Here is an 18520-nt window from a genome sequence, read left to right as displayed (position 1 = left end):
ATTCTGATCCTCAGCAACTATGTGCATTAGGAGTTAGTGACTTCCTGCAAGTAAGCCCATTAACAAAATAAATCCATATTTAGTACATACAGCATATCAATTTGATAAGAACAGATCTCTTACCTGTCCCATCTATGCAATGTTTGCTATGGATTAAAAAGAAAGGCAGTGCATAGGCTGGTTTATGGCACATGGCTTGAAAGCAGCACATTTGTCATGTCACTAGATGGTCACCTGCCAAAATTTGCCCACATCTTCTTATCTGCTTATGTGTCAACAATATACTTATCCCAGTTGTCTAGAGTTCAACGAAATCAGTCAAGTTTCCAGGGAGTATGGCAAAGTTTGTATGCTATGAGATGACTGAAAGGGAATTTGGGTGCAGTGAAAGGAGGTGAATGTATACTTTTAAACTTTATAAAACACTCAAGCTTTCAAGCCTTTTAATGTCAACAAAATACCCTAATTACTTAAACAAAAGGAGCTGCAGATAAGGTAAGAACTTAGACACTGGGTAGCATCTAAAACATGGAGCTGCTTAACAAGGTTAATATTTTTTATATGTGCTCCCTCTTGCTCTACATAAATATCTTAACATCATAATGTTGTTTGTCACAAAACTAATGAACCTGTTAAAACTCTGAAAACCATGTGATACATGAAACTGTACAGACATATTTAATAAAGCCTGTGCATTCCAGTAATGAGAAACTCTGATGCACTAAGATGTTCCCAAAATGCTATCTGAAAAAACCTCAACATTTTTTTTGCCAGACCAGGCTGATAAATGCAATTATGCATCATACAAGGACAAACACTATTTGGAGCGGCTCTGGGAAATGTCCTGGTGGTCTCCCCTTCCACTCTGGGCAAGCACAGGCAAGGTTGGCAAGGTCAGCAAGGTCCCTGTGGTGTCTGGAGACCACCGACACGCTGGATAGTGCTCTGGACAGATTCAGCAGGGAACAGTAGAGTTGGGTCAGTGTAAGCACCTGCACTCTATCTGACCTGCTAACTTCTGAAGAGGAATTTCTCCTAATTGGTCTCTATAAAGAAAACTAATGCTAGGCAGGGGGGAAAAAAAGCACATATTGGTCAGATAGTGGGTAAGAACCTCAGTCTGACCCAGCTGTGTCTTGTCTGTGACAAAGAAAACTGAAATGAATTGCAAGGTCATTGCACCCTGCCTGTATCAGACTATCTTTCATTCTCAATAAATGATGTGTGATTACAGTAAGCAGCTACCTTTGAGGGAGTATATTTTGGCAAAGCCTCTGCCCTCTCTCTTCAGCACTGGTACTATGGCTTTGTGCCATGGTATCCTCCTACCTGTCAAAATATTTCAGTTTGAATTCACTGACTGCTACCAAGTGAGGAGTAAGTCTGGCGTAAAGGCAGCCACTGCTAGAATGCTTACAGTGGTGAAGTTACTGGGCAGAGAGGTTGCTCCAATCATATTCACAGGGATCATTCTGATATCTTTAGAACATCCTTCTCAAACACAGAGAGTTGTGGTTTAGGAACTAGCAGGTTATTTTGTCTAGGTCTCTGGTTTATGGAGAATACAGCCAAATGATTGTCTCATTTATTTATTTTTCCATTTTTCCCACTCCAGAATGACTTCATCAAGGTGTGGACGGCTTTATTTTCATTTGTTTTAGTTATTTTTTTTTTTATTTTGGGATTGCTTTTTTGTTTGTTTATTTGTTTTCTTGTTTTTGTTTTGTTTTTTTTTAATGGGGGATGATTTTGTTATGTTTTGGTTTAGGTTTTTTGTACCTAAGGGTTGATTTTTCTCATTGCTTTCCCTCAGAAGCTCAACACTTGAATTTGTTTCTTTTATGGGTAGAATAAACTGAAGACAGATTTTGTTTGCTTCCCTTTACTAAACTTTCCTTGTTAAAAATGACTGATGATTGTTTATCCTTTCTTTTGTGCTTTCAAGAGATATCAAATCCCATGCTTTGAGAAAGGACTGTAGAAGGGGTCATGGATTCATCATCATTCATCATGCACTTCATTGTGCATGTGTGTGCCTGCACTACAAACGGAGACTTCAGATAAATTCGTCTCTTTGCAGTGAGCTGTAATTAGAATTCTGACTGGCTGAAAAGTGACTATTCATTACACTGCAAAACTACAGAGCCTGATTAACTTTTACTGGAAGCTTTTCAAAAACACCATTTGCACTTTCTGGCATTCACTGAATAATAACGGCATAGTGCAATAGCTTCGTAATATTTTGTAACGCAGTAGAAAATATGAGCCCATGTCATCCACTGGGAGCCCACTGGGTTAGGTCATGTATAAACACCATTTGTTTTGGCTCCATTTAAAGATCAAGTTAGTAAGACTAAGCCTGAGAGAACATGTGTCCTATACAGTCTTTATTTTTTCACCCCAGTGCAAACAGCTTCCTAAAGGCACAGACAGAGTGCCCCAGTATAAGCAGCATCTGGCAGCACAGAGTCAGTGGAGTAACTCTGGTGCTGGTCCCTCTCTGGCTGATGGCACACAAGGATGCACACTGTTTGTGCCCACAATCTTTGGCTAACATGTCCATCCCTTAGATATGCTAAAAGCTGAATCAGCTGAATCAGCCTCAAAAGATATCAGAAGAAAAGACAGTTAAGTGCCTGATCCAAATAGCCAAAATATAGGGGAGGCTTTAATGAGACTACCAGTTCCTTTGAAGCACAAAGGTGTTCTCAGACACAGCCAAGGATTTAGAACTGAATATTTAGTCCTTGAAATAACATGGGTAGCCTTCCAAGCTTGTTCCATATATAGCACATGCAAATTTCTATTCCCTTGCCTGCGAACATTTTAAAGCAGGAATTCTTTTAGGTCAAACAAATTACTTGGCAGCCTTTAATTTTAGGTGTATTTCGCTCTGTAACAACATCAAATTCTTACCCTTTAAGCTGGAATACGCTGTTCTTTCAGGAGTTGTCAGTTTTTCTTTAAAACTGGAATAAAATCAAGGTATTTCAACTTTTAAAGAATAAAATAAAATTGCATGCCTGCTGCTAAAGAAAAAAAAGAATATTGAAGTGTTTTTTCTTACCATCTTTCATACCGAAGCCTAAAAATGTAGAAAATGTATATCCTGATTAGGAATGTCTTCGAAATTCCAGAAACAGCTTTTAATGCTCAGACAAGGTTCTATTTTGATCAATAAGGTTATCATGCTTAACAATTCTGTGTATACATGAAACACAGCTGCTAGGGACTATTATTTCATTCTGTTTTCTAGTGGTCCTTGTTTGTGTACATTAAATACACACATTGAATGAGTTTTGAATCACTAAAATCAATACGGGGAAGTTTTGTTTCTCAACAGGTTCTTGTTCACTAGCTCTTACTTGTGTTTGTATGTGAATTAATGAAGTGATGTAAAGTATAAATCAGAATATTTAGCAGAATGGAAGATGGAGAGTGGTGCTACAATACCTCAAACAAAGACGCAGGTTCAATTAAGTCTGGTCTTTCTCCCTTTACCTTTTTCTCTTTACCCCTTTTTTGGCCAGGAATTCTCTATACTGCAGCACTGGCCCCTTGATGCCATCCAGAGGTTCTTTGATGTCACAAAGTCCTTTAGAATAACAGATTTTTAATGTTTCCATTACTGTTTTAATTTTTCATTTGTACCAGGCTTACTGTACCATTTTGTTAGCCTCTTCCATTTGTTCATCTTGCCTATTGTTTTTGGTCCTGAACTGAAAATGTCTAAAGGCAGTGGATGTCCTTCTGTGGTGTAGTCATCAAGGACCAGAAGAACTGTGAGTTGTTCCCTGTGACTGAGCACCAAAAATACTAAAATATATCTATATGGAAGATTTGCTGTGACCCATATGGACAATACCTGACTGTTACAGAAGCTGCTGTCAGAAGGACTGCTACATGGAGGGAATGACTCATTCCATCCTGAAAAATCTTAAAAGAATAATCAAAACTAATCTGCCACCAACTTTAAGACCTGAAAAAAAGGAGCTTGAAACTGAAAGATAACTAACATAGATGGTGTGATTTCTACTGGAGGAGAAGAACTTACCATGCTATATTTGCACTTCGATTGAGTGTTAAGATTGAAACAGTTTAATAATGGAAATAAAATGCAATATAATACATTGGTATTACTACTAATTGGTATTACTACTAATGATAGTAGCAGTACTATTAATAAAGGAATGAGAGAGAAAGAGGAATAAAACTCAAGAGAAAGAAGTGATGCACAATACAATGCTCACCATCTGCTGACAGATGCCCAGACTTTCTGAGCCATAGAATCACAGAATCAGCAAGATTGGAAAAGACCTTTGAGATCATTAACTCCAACCTCTGACCTAACACCCCCTTATCTACTAACAATGGCACTGAGTGCCACATCCAGTCTTTTTTTAACACCTCCAGGGACTGCGACTTTACCACTTCCCAAGGCAGCCCATTCCCTTGCTTAACCATGCTTTCTGTAGAGAATTGTTTTCTAATGTCTAGCCTAAATTTCTCCTGGCACAGCTTAAGACTGTGGAGTTTAAGATCAGCAGCTCCTGGTCAATTCCCTCCAGTTTAAATACTAGACAAAATATTCTATGATAGGGAATATCCTTCTGGCCAGCTCATATTCGGTGTTCTGGTTATGCTCCCTCCCAGCTTCTTAGCTCAGTGCCAAAGCAGGGGACACTAAATAGTCCTTAATTTAGGGTAATCACTATTTACCAATGGCTAAAACCTTATTAACACTCTTCTCATACTAAATCCAAAACAGAGCGCTGTACATACAGCTACTAGGAAGAAAATTAACTCAATCCCAGCCAAAACAAGGACACACTCCTTGGTGATGAAACGCACACACATGCCTCCCAGATGACTGAGTGACCTTTAAAGAACTGCCTGTTTTAGGTTCTCATCAAATCTGTTTATGATTAAAAGATTACAAAACTCACTCAAGTAGAAAATTCAGTATTAAAGATGCCAGAAATGGAGCAAGTGATTCCTCAAATACTACTGATGTAAGGAATCGCTATTTCACTGACTAATTCTTGTCACAGAAGAATAGCAATTAGGTCTAAATTTTATTCATAGATGACAGAGATGGGGGGAATTAAAACATCTTTATTTCCTGTTTTATAGTAGGAGAACCAAAATCTAGAAGTTCAAAGTTCAGTATCTTTACTGGCTTTCCACTGATCCTAATCAGAATGAGTTCCTCATTCATAATTTTGATGGTTTTAGAGACCTGCTCTGTAGCTGGACTTCACACATGGCATCATATAACATTACTTTGTGCCAACACTGCAGTGTAGGTAGCACTCATTCCTGTCCCTCAAGGACAGCACCAGCTGTGCAGCTGCAACACAGACTGAAGCACAGTCCCTAGAGATATGCTTAGATGAAAAATCACTGTATTTGTCAGTGGTTTAAACACCCTCACACTGAAGCAGAGTCCTGACACTAAGACAGTTCAGGGAGAGCTCAGGAAGCCCTTTTTGCCACTGCTGAGCTGCCAGGTGCCTGTGCAAAGGATTGCAGCCTGCTGGAGTTGCAGCCCCAACCTGTTTGCACTCTCACAGAACTGTAGGCTCAGTTTCGCAAACAAATCTTAGCCTCTCTTTGGACAGCTTTATTACATCTTAACTACAGCTTGCACACATGCAATATGTGTTAAATACTAGACCATGCTGACTGATCAGCTGTAGCCTTAGCAGATTAAGTAACCAATGTTACCTTAAATAAACTTCCTATGTCATGGAGTTGGTACTGCTGTTTAAAATTATCAGTGAATATGCCCTTCTTACTACTGTTTAATTCAGCAGCCGCAGAGAAATCTTTTCACATTCAGTGAGAAGTATTATATAGACTTCACCAAATAGAAAATTGAATCAATTCACTCCATAGTTGATGGAATCTTTTTCATTTTTTGGTATGTTTTATTGTGTATCAAATTGTCCTCATCTTATAAACATAAATACAAATTGTGAGGAAGCACATAGAGAATGAAATGCTTTGGGGTAGCTCACAAAATATGACATGAATGTGAGTAACAGGTTTGGTTTTTTTTACTCTCATGAGTGTTTGAAAAGGGTTATAGGAAGTTCCTTAGATATTGAATATCCTTTCCATAAATAGCCATGAATAAGCATGATAAAGCAGTTCTGATCCACAAGGACTGGCTTTGGATTCAAAATGCAGCTTGAACACACTGAGAGCTTAAATTTTTGTGGCTTCTAGACAGGCTTGTGTTGAAAGATAAGATTTAGCTTGCTTTAGATCTAAACATGTGACACTTTGCTGGGCATTCTGTATTTGATTTTGTAAATTCAGTACATTTAGTTTTTTAAATACCAACTGATCCAAAAGAAAATGCTAAGTCTTTAAGGCCAGCTGTTAAAATTTTTACATATTAATCACAAATAATTTCATACCTCTACACTGAATTTAGGCACTTAAATTATTCCATTTGCAAGTTAATTCAGGAATTCTTATTCCATCTTTCATAACTCAAGTTTTAAAAACCCTGAAGTTCTTCCCACCCCTGACTTTGGCAACCCAAAATGGTTTTTTTTAACCAATTTAAATAACAATCTATTTCTCAAAGGCTCTGTTCTGTTCAGGTACAACTACACAATCAAATTAAGGTATAGCTGTAATATTTGGTAGTTTTTCCACACCAACCTCATAGAACAAGTACTGATAACAATAACAGTCATGGCATCGGGGTAGTCTTAGTGTGTGCTATCAGAAAAGAAGCTCCCCAGGGACCCTTAGTTAAATTAAAAGCAGTATACTAGGATATGGTGCAGCTGCACTTTAATAGGCAGGCATATCTTTCCTTTCTCATCAAAACCACCAGGAAGGTTAGGAGAACAAATCTTTATTGACCACCAGTAAAATTTGTTATACTAACTCATTGAGGCACTTCATAAGTCTTCCTCTAACTTATCTTTGCAGGTTATACGTACCATAAATATTGTTCTTCTGTCCATCTATCAATCAATTAGCAAATGAGGTTGTTTGAGCCAATGGTGAACTAATGATATACTAGTGGTTCTCCCTGGAAGAATACAGCATGCTTCAGCTTTGTAAAAATAATTGTCCTTCCCTTGCTCTGAATTTAAGCGGGTAAAACATATTACATGATACCACGCTGTAAGTAAACACCATTAACTACTTCTATATTGATAGGGGTGGTTGTTAACAGCAATCATCTGCAATCATCTTTCTTGCTGCATTTTATGCTGCTGCTATGAAAGCCAGTAGATAAGTGTATGGCATCATCAGCAGTCCAGCAGTTAGTGTGGATCTCTGCTGTTATACATTATAGTCTATAGCTGTTATTTTTTTAATCTAAGAAGAGCTTGGATCTGTATGTATGCAGGTATACTGTATTCATCTCACAATAACTTCTCTAAATCAGCCCAGTATGCCTTCTTTTACTTACATCTTCTTTATGGCCCTGAGTCCTGTTTTGTGCTGGTTCAAGATATAATACTAGTATGTTAATTTATCTTCCTTCTGAAGACTTGCAACAGCTTTCAAAGCCTGACATTAAACCATTTATTTTAAAAACACTCCAATACTGATCTAAGGCCCACAGAGATTGAGTGAATAGTGCGAAGGAATAGTAATGTAGAAAATAATAACAAAAGCAGTATTTTGATCCTTAAAAAATATCTCTGGGTATAAGACATAGGCTGCAGACATGCAGAATAATTCTTAGAGGAACTAGCAAGTAACATTTTATACTACACACCTAAATGAAATAGGATTTCACATTCCATTTAAGACTTGATGTTTTTGTCCAGAGCATGCAGAAAAATCAATCTGAATTAACTTTTAAAATAGATTGGCTAAACCACTTTAAGTTTCTGCGCAGCCAACTCTCATTTAGAATGTATTAATTTACTTTGGAAGTAAATGTAGTTAGATTGAATTAGGGCCACTTTAATTTTGAATGAGAATGTGCACATAATGCAGTTAAAGTAATCACAACTTTAAATTCACACCTTTAGTTAATTTGTATTAGTTTTCTTGAGTGTTCCCAGACATATAAACTCTAAATCTCAGTGAAGTCAATAAACATTTCTTCAGATGTGCATTGTTACGTATCCAGATAGAACAGAGCAAGCAAGACAGCCTAAAGGAACATGCCCTGACAGCCAGTAATGCTGCAGACACGAGGTGAAGGTAGTTTCTCATCTAGTAAAATCTATGGTGAAAGCAACTGTGTCTTGTGAGCAGTATGATTCAGTACCTGAATGCTGAAAACACTTAAAATCACCTACTGTCAACATTTCATTATAACTGTGATAGCCAAATTTTTGATAGTGAAATAATGTTATCAGAAGTGACTGCAGTGGGTTGCTCCCCCTTGTCAGGCAACATATGACAACTGAGAGGCATTTAATGAACCGTGGGTGTTGATTGCACATGCCAAATTTCCTTCTTTCCCTGCCAACTGCAGGTCTTAATGACTTTGTTTGCTGTACACCTGATGGCCACCTGCTGCCAGCTGTATCTGCACTATGTACAGCTTGCTCCTTTCAGGAGCTGCGGATGGAGAAGTCTGAAAGAACATTTATTCGAGCTACTGAAAAGCAGTGGGAGATGTGAAGGAAAGAAGACAGGGGCAATGCACTCTCTAATAGGCCCCATATTTACTCTAACACTGCAGATTAAAACTTACATGACAACCATCCACGTGCCAAGTGAACTACAGGACTTCTGCCCAGAATGTCTGTTTAGAGGTAACAAAGTGCAATGGCTCCATGACTGAGAAATGCCAAGGTAGGATCCTGAAGCAAATAACTTGGCAGTAGCTGCATATGGAAAACAGACTGTTCCGAGAAGTGAGAGAAACCAGATGTCTGGCCATCAGGGCTTGGTTGATTGAAATTTGCTTTCACACATGCAAATTGAAAATGCGGTAACACTGTGAATCCCAAAATTTAAATATTAAAACTGGATGGCTTGCAGTGAATTTAACTGTGTTTGCTATTTCAGTGAAAGGAAAAGTTATCAAAATACTGTTAAAAAATTACTGAGTTCCAAACGCTACAATCACAGATGTTTTGAAAGAAGAAGTTGAGGGTATAAGCAATTCTGATTAAAATATTATTAAGCAGAGCTAATCTGCTTCATTTTGGCTTATTTTAAAAATTGTCATTTTAAAAAGTTGCATGGAAATAGTCAAACGAAATTCTCCTTTCCAACAGATGCATCAGATTTGTAATAAGGACAGATTTTTTAAACTGTATTAGCTTCTGTCTTAATCTTGCATAATATGAAACACAAACCCTAATATTTATATTTTTAACACTTACAAACCACCTGACAAATTCAGCTTTACACGAAACTGTGCACCTACATTTAAATGAAAATTTATAGCAGGTTACTGTATTAATAAAACATTAAATAAATCCACACTTAGACATTTAAATATAAAACATCCTTCTTTTAGAAGAGCAAAATTATTATATTTGGAAATAAAAAATAAAAATTTTTGGTATCCATGGGCCTGTTGAAAATTTCTTTTAAGTACAAGTTTGCTCATACATAGAAGTTAGTGAGAGATGAGAAAAGAAAGAAAATACAGCTGAGAGAAAAAAGAGTGCATATATAGAAAGAAATGCATGACAGATTACTCTTTGCACTTGTCAAATTCTTCAATTTCCACTAAATTTTCATTTTAATTATGCTTAAATACTAGCAAATTTCAAGCCAATAACAAATTTCTCTCAACAGCAAGAAATAGATTAGGGACATGGACTGCCGGCAGCTTGCTCTTGTTGACTGTTTCAGATCTGTGATCCTATTTTATAGCTCTAGCCTGGTTACAAGTGTCTAATAAGTCATCAGAAGTTTTGTGTGTATGAGAATATGAGCTCCAGACTGCCCTGAGCCCATGGAATCCTTTCACAGGTGTGCCTACCACTCTATTCCATGAAAGCTGGCCAATAGGATTGATCCTCCTAGGCTTCAGATAAGCAGTGGAAATGAAATACTTTATTATAAAGATTTCCTTTGATTTGACTAAATGTTGTGTATACCAGCCTCTTCTTGTGAGCAGTTTATCAAAAGAAAGTGTTCAGCAATTTTTTAATTAATTCAAAAGCTGCATCTCAAGGCTGAGGAAGCTTCATGTACTCCAGGGCAAATCATAATGAAAATTTGAGGTTTAGAAACATCATTTTAATGGCAAAATACTTATTTTATCCTTCCCTATTTCATTTAAGCCACGGGCTTTCTATTATGATTATTTATGGTTATCATTTTGGTTGCTCTGAGCAGCCGTGTCTTGGCTTACTTGTCTCTCTGCTCAGGATGAAAAATGAAGTTTGAAAGAATGTTCATTACCTTCACGGCATGTGTCGACTGCACTGATTCTTCATCTGCCAAACTGCATATGCTGGCTTCTGGCTCATCTGGAGACCTCTGGAACTAAAAGTAATTGATCAAATTAATTCTAATATAATCCCACACAGACCCTGCTACTACTGCAGCTTGTTAACCTTATATGAAAACTGTTTATTTAAACTGTCTGTATGACATCATGAAAACTACCTTCAATACATAAAAAAGTATGAAATTAAAGCCCATTTTAATATTTTTTCAAAGATTCGACTTGTGTTATGCTGCATTTTCTTCAAAAAACAGAATTTGGAACCTCAGTGCTTAGAGAATTAGTTTTGATTCAGTTGGCCCTACTTCCTGAATAGTTGGATTTCCCCCTACTCTTTAAAATACTAACCACAGTGATCAAGTTTATTACAGTAGCTTTGTACACAGTGTGAAGTAGCAGTTGAAGGATCTGAGCAGCAATTTTCTGAACTCTGCACTCCGTTTTATATTATATAATCACAGAATGTCCTGGGCTCAAAGGCACCTGGAGGATGATTTGGTTCCAACCTTAGTGCCATGAGCAGGATGGTGATTCTCATTCTTGGATTTCATGGACTTTTACATCTAAGTCAACTTCCTGATAGATTTATTAGATGTATTAGATCCTGATTTCTGGTTATGCAAAACATTTAAGCAGTTCTAATAAACACCTTTTCAACTGTTTCCATCACCCTGTGTATTTCCTACTTTTATGCAGGCTGCTGGAGGTAGGGTGCTGTTAACACCAGTAACAAAACATGGTGCCCTGTGCTGAGGCATAATGTGTGAAAGACAAAATATGTCAGATCCCTCTGTCACAGCATAACACATAATTCTGTATAGCAGTAGCTATTCATAAACCATCAGAAATACCAAGGGTACCTAAGACAACAGAAAATTATTCTCATAATAAAACAAGAGTGATGACGCAAATGTGCACATGACTGGTAGTGATTTATAGGTATAGAATGTTCCCCACTGATTTGGGTTCTCAGCTTCAACTAGGCACAACATGGTGAATTAAAGGTAGCACAGCAGTCTCCATTTCAATGTTTCCTATAATTTATCACTTTGACCTAAGCACTTAGCCATGATGAAGTTATATAAATACATATACATATACACATACGTATACATATATATGTATTTACTTTGCTTAATATGAAAGAGAACAAAAAGCAAGTTTAAAATGTCATAACTGTATTAAGATGATCATCAAAATGTTAAAGTAGTATCTTTAAATCATTTGCCTTCATCACTAGTGCTTAGTAGCAGCTAAGACCTGTTAGATTTTACAGTACTACCTCAGGGTAAATATTTAATGCTTACTAAACATGGCTTCTGAATGGGCACAGTGAAGACTATCCTGAGAGCACATCTAAAAGGATAATACATTCTCCTGTAACCCTCTCCTGTGATTATTCTTCTGCTTAAAAAGCAAAATTGTCTTTTGCAGGTAAGCCAGGCTCATTCTCATAGGCTTTCCTGACAGCTTTTAAAATTCTCTTGGCTCTAGCCTAGTAGGTAGTTTTCCCAAAACACCATAGATGTAGCAGAAAGGATACAACACTCGTTAAAGTTCATTTCTTGTCCAGTTGCTCAATGCTATATACCACAATCTGTATCTACTTAACGCTAAATGACAACTTTTCAGTTTAAGTTTTTTTCTGAAAGCAAATACTGAGATGCAGCCTTTAAAAAAAACATGAATTCTTTTTTCAGATTTAGAATAAATTATACAGTCAAAAGGAGAGATATAATTCTGAAACTATGCTTTCTGTCTGGGATATAGGAGTCCTCAGTTCAAGTCCACACTCTGCATTATTTCTCTTGCAGTAACTTAGGAGCACATTTCCACCCTTTTAACAACAAAGGAAGGTAATGTAATAGTTGAAAAAATATATTATTCATTAAAAAATTAAAACCATGCTCATTTCCTGTTATTCATGCAATTAACTTCAAAGAGAATAAGCTACCAGGCAATGATATGCATAATGCTCTAGCCAATTACTGAGGATACCTGGAAGTGAAATGTGAGGTATGGCAGTTGCTTTTTAGCTTACATTAAGCAAATACCAACTGTGGAGAGATATGGCTCTATTTCACATATCAAAATTCCCAAGTCTTGTTTTTGTGCTGGAGTTCTACCCCGTTTGTTTTATTTTTCCCTTATTGGTTCAGCTTTTGTAATAAAAATTAATATACTTTTCCCACAGACCTTTGTTCAAGTACAGACATTCACAGTAGTCCAGTGATCCTTTAGAATGTTGCTCAGGGACAAATTCTCTAATACCTTAAAAACAAAACTTATTTATTGACAAGCACAGTAGGTTGCCTTCTCCAAGCCCTTTGTAGTCACTAAAAATCATCATTCAACACCTAAAGGGGGAAATGTAACAGCCTTTCCTCATGAACAGTGCCAGTTAGAAGAATTTGAAAGATACATCAAGTGCAAACCTGTGTGTAGGAATCGTGGCTTCCACCTTGACTATCTATACAAGGGTCCCCACTACAGCAGAGGTAAACCAGGCTGATGTGGAAAGCATGGAGCCCATCATAACTTACTAGACCTCAGGAGAAGCAAATCCAAGTGTTTTCATTCTTACAAAGTCAACAGGTCACTCTATCTGTTTTTCAGCTGAGCACGAGCACAGGCTGGCAAAGTTCCTTACTCGCCCAATCTTTCTTGATTTCTTTCCACACAGCCCGTAATTCTATATTAATCCTCTATAAACAGTTCATGGTAGTGATTCTTCAATGCTTTGTGCATGTATGAATTCCTCTTGCTTTTTAAATTTTGAAAGGGTAACTAATCCCCAAGAAATATTACTGCAATAAAAAATCACAGAAGATTGTATTTATGGGCACATCAGTTTCAGGTTCTTGATGGATTAATCAAGAAATTTTTTGCAAGAACTGTAAGAAACAAGGAAATAGGATTATATTTTAATTTTTCTTTAGAAAACAGAAGCAGCATAGACTACTTTTTTGGAAAGTGCCACTGGTTTATGCATCATTGCAGCTAATAACTTATTCTAGGTATTAAATCTGTCACATTCCTTTGACTTAGAATAGAATTGAAGAATTTTCAGCCAGAGACCCAAATCTGACCTAGCAATTTGAAAGCATAACAGAGATATGAATCCAATTTTTCTCTGTCCAAACACTGACATACATACCTTGTATCAGAGAAACATCTGAACAACTCATATTTAATATCAGACTGAAATTATTACAAAAAATGAGAGCATGAGGATTATTAAACACTCATTTGCAGAAGAGACTTCACTCCCAAAAAGACATCACCAACGGGCTTTACTTGATAATGTTACAAAATTCTTCAAAGGACAATAAATTCGGTCTCTTCTTATTTCCCACATTCCATGCCCTCATATTTTTAAAAAATACTTTCTTTTTTGACTTCATGTAAAAAAACCCTAATACACTCATCCTTGAAGATATATTTGTGACAGCAGCATTATCAATGCTACACTAGTAAGATCCAAAGGATTACTCACCAGTTTGGTTAGAGGTTTTTTAATATAACAGTATTGTGTGAGGAGAAGGGGTGAAAAGAAAACTTTGAAAATCTCACTTTGCTCTTTTTTTTTTCCTTTCAAAAAAGTACAGGGCTTCTTCTCCTATGATGGATCATACTGAATTTTAGAGTTGCAGAAATGACTATAAAACACTGAGAGCCTATGTCTTCTCTTGAAGATGTCAGAGCATCAGTCCAAGGATGGAAGATTTTCCTATTACCAAGTAAAGGTAAAATTGGGCATGTATGAAGTGGCATTGAAGCAGGGAAATAACCTACCAAACACTTACGGTCATGGGGGACCTTGTGCTTGACCAAGTGGGAAGACAAGGAATCAGAGGAGTGTAACAGAGGTGTACATGTGTGGGTCAGGAAGGCCAGGAAGGCCTTTGAAGTCATGAACTCACCTTCCAACTTTTTCCCAGGTAAGATTTTCTCTTCAAGAGGGTGCAAACCTTCTTGTAAAAACCCCAAAAACCACAGGGTCAAGCCGTCACCTCTTCCCAAACAGCAGCAGGAGATAGGGCTGTGGCAGTAGCAGGGAACATCTCCTCCCACTGCATACTTTCTGGGCAGGTCCCAGCGTTATCTCATCCCCCAGGCCATCCACACCATCCATCAGCTCTTATCTCCGGTGGGCCCAGCACTGCCTCCCGCCCCTGCCCTGCCCTGCCCATACTGCCCGGGCTCCAGGTCAGCAGGGGAAGGAAGGAAGGAAGGAAGGCAGGAAGGCAGGAAGGAAGGAAGGAAGGAAGGAAGGAAGGAAGGAAGGAAGGAAGGAAGGAAGGAAGGAAAGAAGGAAAGAAGGAAAGAAGGAAAGAAAGAAGGAAAGAAAGAAGGAAAGAAAGAAAGAAAGAAAAAGAAAGAAAGAAGGAAAGAAAGAAAGAAAAAGAAAGAAAGAAAGAAGAAGGAAAGAAAGAAAGAAAGAAAAAGAAAGAAAGAAGAAAGAAAGAAAGAAAGAAAAAGAAAGAAAGAAGGAAAGAAAGAAAGAAAAAGAAAGAAAGAAAGGAGAAGGAAAGAAAGAAAGAAAAAGAAAGAAAGAAGAAGGAAAGAAAGAAAGAAAAAGAAAGAAAGAAGAAAGAAAGAAAGAAAGAAAAAGAAAGAAAGAAGGAAAGAAAGAAAGAAAAAGAAAGAAAGAAGGAAAGAAAGAAAAAGAAAGAAAGAAAGAAGAAGGAAAGAAAGAAAGAAAAAGAAAGAAGAAAGAAAGAAAGAAAGAAAGAAAAAGAAAGAAAGAAGGAAAGAAAGAAAGAAAAAGAAAGAAAGAAAGGAGAAGGAAAGAAAGAAAGAAAAAGAAAGAAAGAAAGAAGAAAGAAAGAAAGAAAGAAAAAGAAAGAAAGAAGGAAAGAAAGAAAGAAAGAAAAAGAAAGAAAGAAGGAAAGAAAGAAAGAAAAAGAAAGAAAGAAAGAAGAAGGAAAGAAAGAAAGAAGAAAGAAAGAAAGAAAGAAAGAAAGAAAGAAAGAAAGAAAGAAAGAAAGAAAGAAAGAAAGAAAGAAAGAAAGAAAGAAAGAAAGAAAGAAAGAAAGAAAGAAAGAAAGAAAGAAAGAAAGAAAGAAAGAAAGAAAGAAAAAGAGAGAACTGGGGGCTGCTCCCTCTGCTCCCAGCCCTGCATCTTGAGCTGGCTGAAATGTCAATGAACACTACAGAACAGGGTCCTCTGGAAAGGGACAGAAGCTGAGGACTTTGACATGTTTCAATCACGTTTAGTTTCCATTTCTTTGAGGCTCAGATGGACATATCTAATCTCTCAGGACGCCTGCACATTTTCCCCCAGCAGCCAAGAGCTTGCAGGCTAGTGCATCGCCTCCTGTCAGAGCAGGCATGTTAAAAGCACTGAGGATGCCAGCCTTCTCATCGCCTTCATGAGCTGATATTACTGTATCTATCTCTTCATAAGAGCTCTATTGCAGCACTGAGGATGGAGTAATTTGCTCTTCAGGCATTCACACTGCTCAACAGAGAGAAAAAGTGAAAAGTTCTTGATATTGTTCAAACAGCAAGAAAAGCCTGAGAAGGGACCGTACTTTTCAGATTTCAGATTCAACTCTGATACCGTCTGCTTGAGTCAGGAGCTATGATAATGTTTTAAATCCTTAGAGGGACAGCTCTTAGATTACATGAAAGCATGAATATGGTTTGGTAACTAAATACCTTCTTTGATTTCCAGACAAGGAAAAGGGAGAGGGAAGGACAGCTGAAATAAAAGTCAGGGGTAATTACAAAACAGTGTAAAATGGAAAAGGAATGCTTTTACTCCCCATGGCTGGCAGCATGATACTTCAGTTGCCAGGTATAAATGCAAGGGAAGTTGAGTGTCAGATCTCAAATGGTGTACACAGAATAAAAATCACTTGGTCTTCAATAGATTAGTCTTTATGTATGTACAGTGAAAGAAAGCCAGGTAGCATTTTACATTTTGAGAGTTCTGGTGAAATTTTGTAAGTGAAATAAGTACAGAGCAATGAGGAATTAGGCCCTTAAGAGTTTAGACAATTTTTCACAACTTCCAAATTTTCATATGTAATATAATACAATACAATACAATACAAGTAATATAAGTAATATCAGAAATATAAATAATAACATTATAATAATTTGTAATTTATTTTCATTTTTAGTGTAGAAGCTTGTTCTTCTTATAGACTCCCCTATGGGATTCCTGATTGGGTTGGTAAGGGAAACTGAAACCACTTAAATCAGAGCTTCTTGGCGCACAGGTCCTGAAAAAAGCATTTTTGAGGTGAAAAGATGGTACTAGCATTGTACTTACCCAGGGAATTAAATCACAGTCATGAGACTTTCCCAAAGGAAAGTCATTTAGTATTTTCCAGTGCTAGTTCATCATGTTCATTACCAGTTTGTTTCACTAGGAAAAGCCAGTGCTGTAACAGGGGATTTGAGAGGTCCCTGACTCCATGAGCAAGAGCAATGTATCTTCTGCATTTTACAAACTGGTAGCACTGGATGCTGTTGGCTTGTTCTCCAATCTGTTCATTTGCCATCCACAGGACATACAGGCTTGCCTCTATCTACCTTAATCTCCTGAGTGCATCGTGGTGCCCTCTTTGTATCTGGGCTACACCAGCTGCCTGTCACTTCTGTGCAAAAGTGGTCCAGCCCACACACTCCTGTCTATAACCCAGCTAGTCACTGTCTGATGTTGGAGAGTGTGTGGAAAATTGACCAGAGCCAGTACATGGATCAGAAGCACACTGTTTTGGTCCCCATCCCAAATCTGAATTTTCTTGTTTACAAGGATTGAATGTTTATCCAGAATGATGTGCTCTCTGCTGTGAGTAAAGCAAAGATCCTCTGATGTAAACTACTGCCCAAGTGTTAAACACTAAAAATGAGTAAAATAATAATAATTTATTTTGTCATATAATTGAGTCCAATTATTGCTTAAAGTATCTCACATCCTTTGAAAAAACTACTTTGAAAATCCCTGTATTTTCCCAATAGGATTCATTCACCTCAGCTGATTTTTTGAAGTCCTGGTTTAGAATATTCCTTTGAATATATGAAATTTTCTTTCTCTTTTTTCACATTTGATGACCCACTTGTCCAATAAAATATTAAAACTTTACTTTGCAAATGAGGGCTTTGTGTTATAACTTCCTTCCTTTTAAGAAACTGAATTAATTTCTGAATACTGCATACGAATTATTTTTTTAAAAAATAAACAAGAAAAAAAACTCAGTAAAGGAAAAGTGCAGCTTTGGGTTATCAGATTACTTTGTAAGTGAGAGAAAAAACTAGGATTCTGTCAGAGGACAATATTATGCAGTAATACTGGGAACTTTACATGACACAATGCCAGAAAACACAGATGCTGTGAATAATGAAAGCCACAATAGAGAAAAATTGTTCAAAAGTTATTTTTCTAAGGAGAAGACAGGTAGTGGTTGAAAGCAACACAGTATTAGTAATTTGAAGGTGATAGGTTTAGACCTTAACACATTGTTTTGTTCTGTAAAATATCAGCAAAGGAGTATTTTGTGCAGACAATATGAAGTAGTTTTGTTCTTCAGTTCAGTGCTTCAGTGCTGAAATTGCACGCAAAAAGGCAAATGGAGAGGGGACCTGTAGACTTTTGATGCTTGGAAGACTGGCTGAGATCTGTGTGATGTGGGATTAGACTGGTCCAAGACAGGAGCAGAGAATACCCATTGTCAGAGGACAATGCTTGGCTGATGCAACAGTTGCATTAGAGCCATTTTTTTGCAAACAGCACACTGAAGAAATCTTGAGGAAATCTCTTGGCTAAGAAAAGAGGAATGTTAATACTCTTTTCCTTTTGCTGACACAATCCTTATGAAAAGCTGTTACACCAGTCCCCAAAAGGAACATGTGTGCAGCCTGCACCTTATTAGAAGCAATGTGTTTCCCCAAATTGACAGGGCTAATGAAAACTTATAACAGTAAATTCATTTATGAAAATGTTTAAAAGCAAGAGACAGGAAAAACAGGGAGTGTCAGTGCCAGTATGTTATGATAATGCCTGAGCTGGGAGAACTCTTTCTAATATTTTTGAATCACTTCCAGAGCTGGGCTTGAGCAAGAAACAGATTTAGATGACAAATATTTTCAAAGTGAGTTAAGAAA

The 18520-nt window shown here is 37.1% G+C and overlaps 1 protein-coding gene across 1 annotated transcript in view; it reads right to left on the bottom strand.

The window, feature by feature from the left end:
• Nucleotides 1-14465, bottom strand: part of SNX2 (sorting nexin 2) — a 62441-nt gene extending 47976 nt beyond the window's left edge. The window contains exons 1-2 of the mRNA XM_062513598.1: nucleotides 14326-14465; nucleotides 10357-10440 (exon numbers count right to left, since the gene is read on the bottom strand). The gene's annotated coding sequence lies outside the window, so the exon portion shown is untranslated. The remainder of the gene's footprint in view (nucleotides 1-10356; nucleotides 10441-14325) is intronic.
• Between the last annotated feature and the right edge of the window lie 4055 nt (nucleotides 14466-18520).

The sequence above is a fragment of the Cinclus cinclus genome, chromosome Z, assembly GCF_963662255.1.
Source record: "Cinclus cinclus chromosome Z, bCinCin1.1, whole genome shotgun sequence".
NCBI lineage: Eukaryota > Metazoa > Chordata > Aves > Passeriformes > Cinclidae > Cinclus > Cinclus cinclus.
This window is presented reverse-complemented; position numbering and strand designations above follow the sequence as displayed.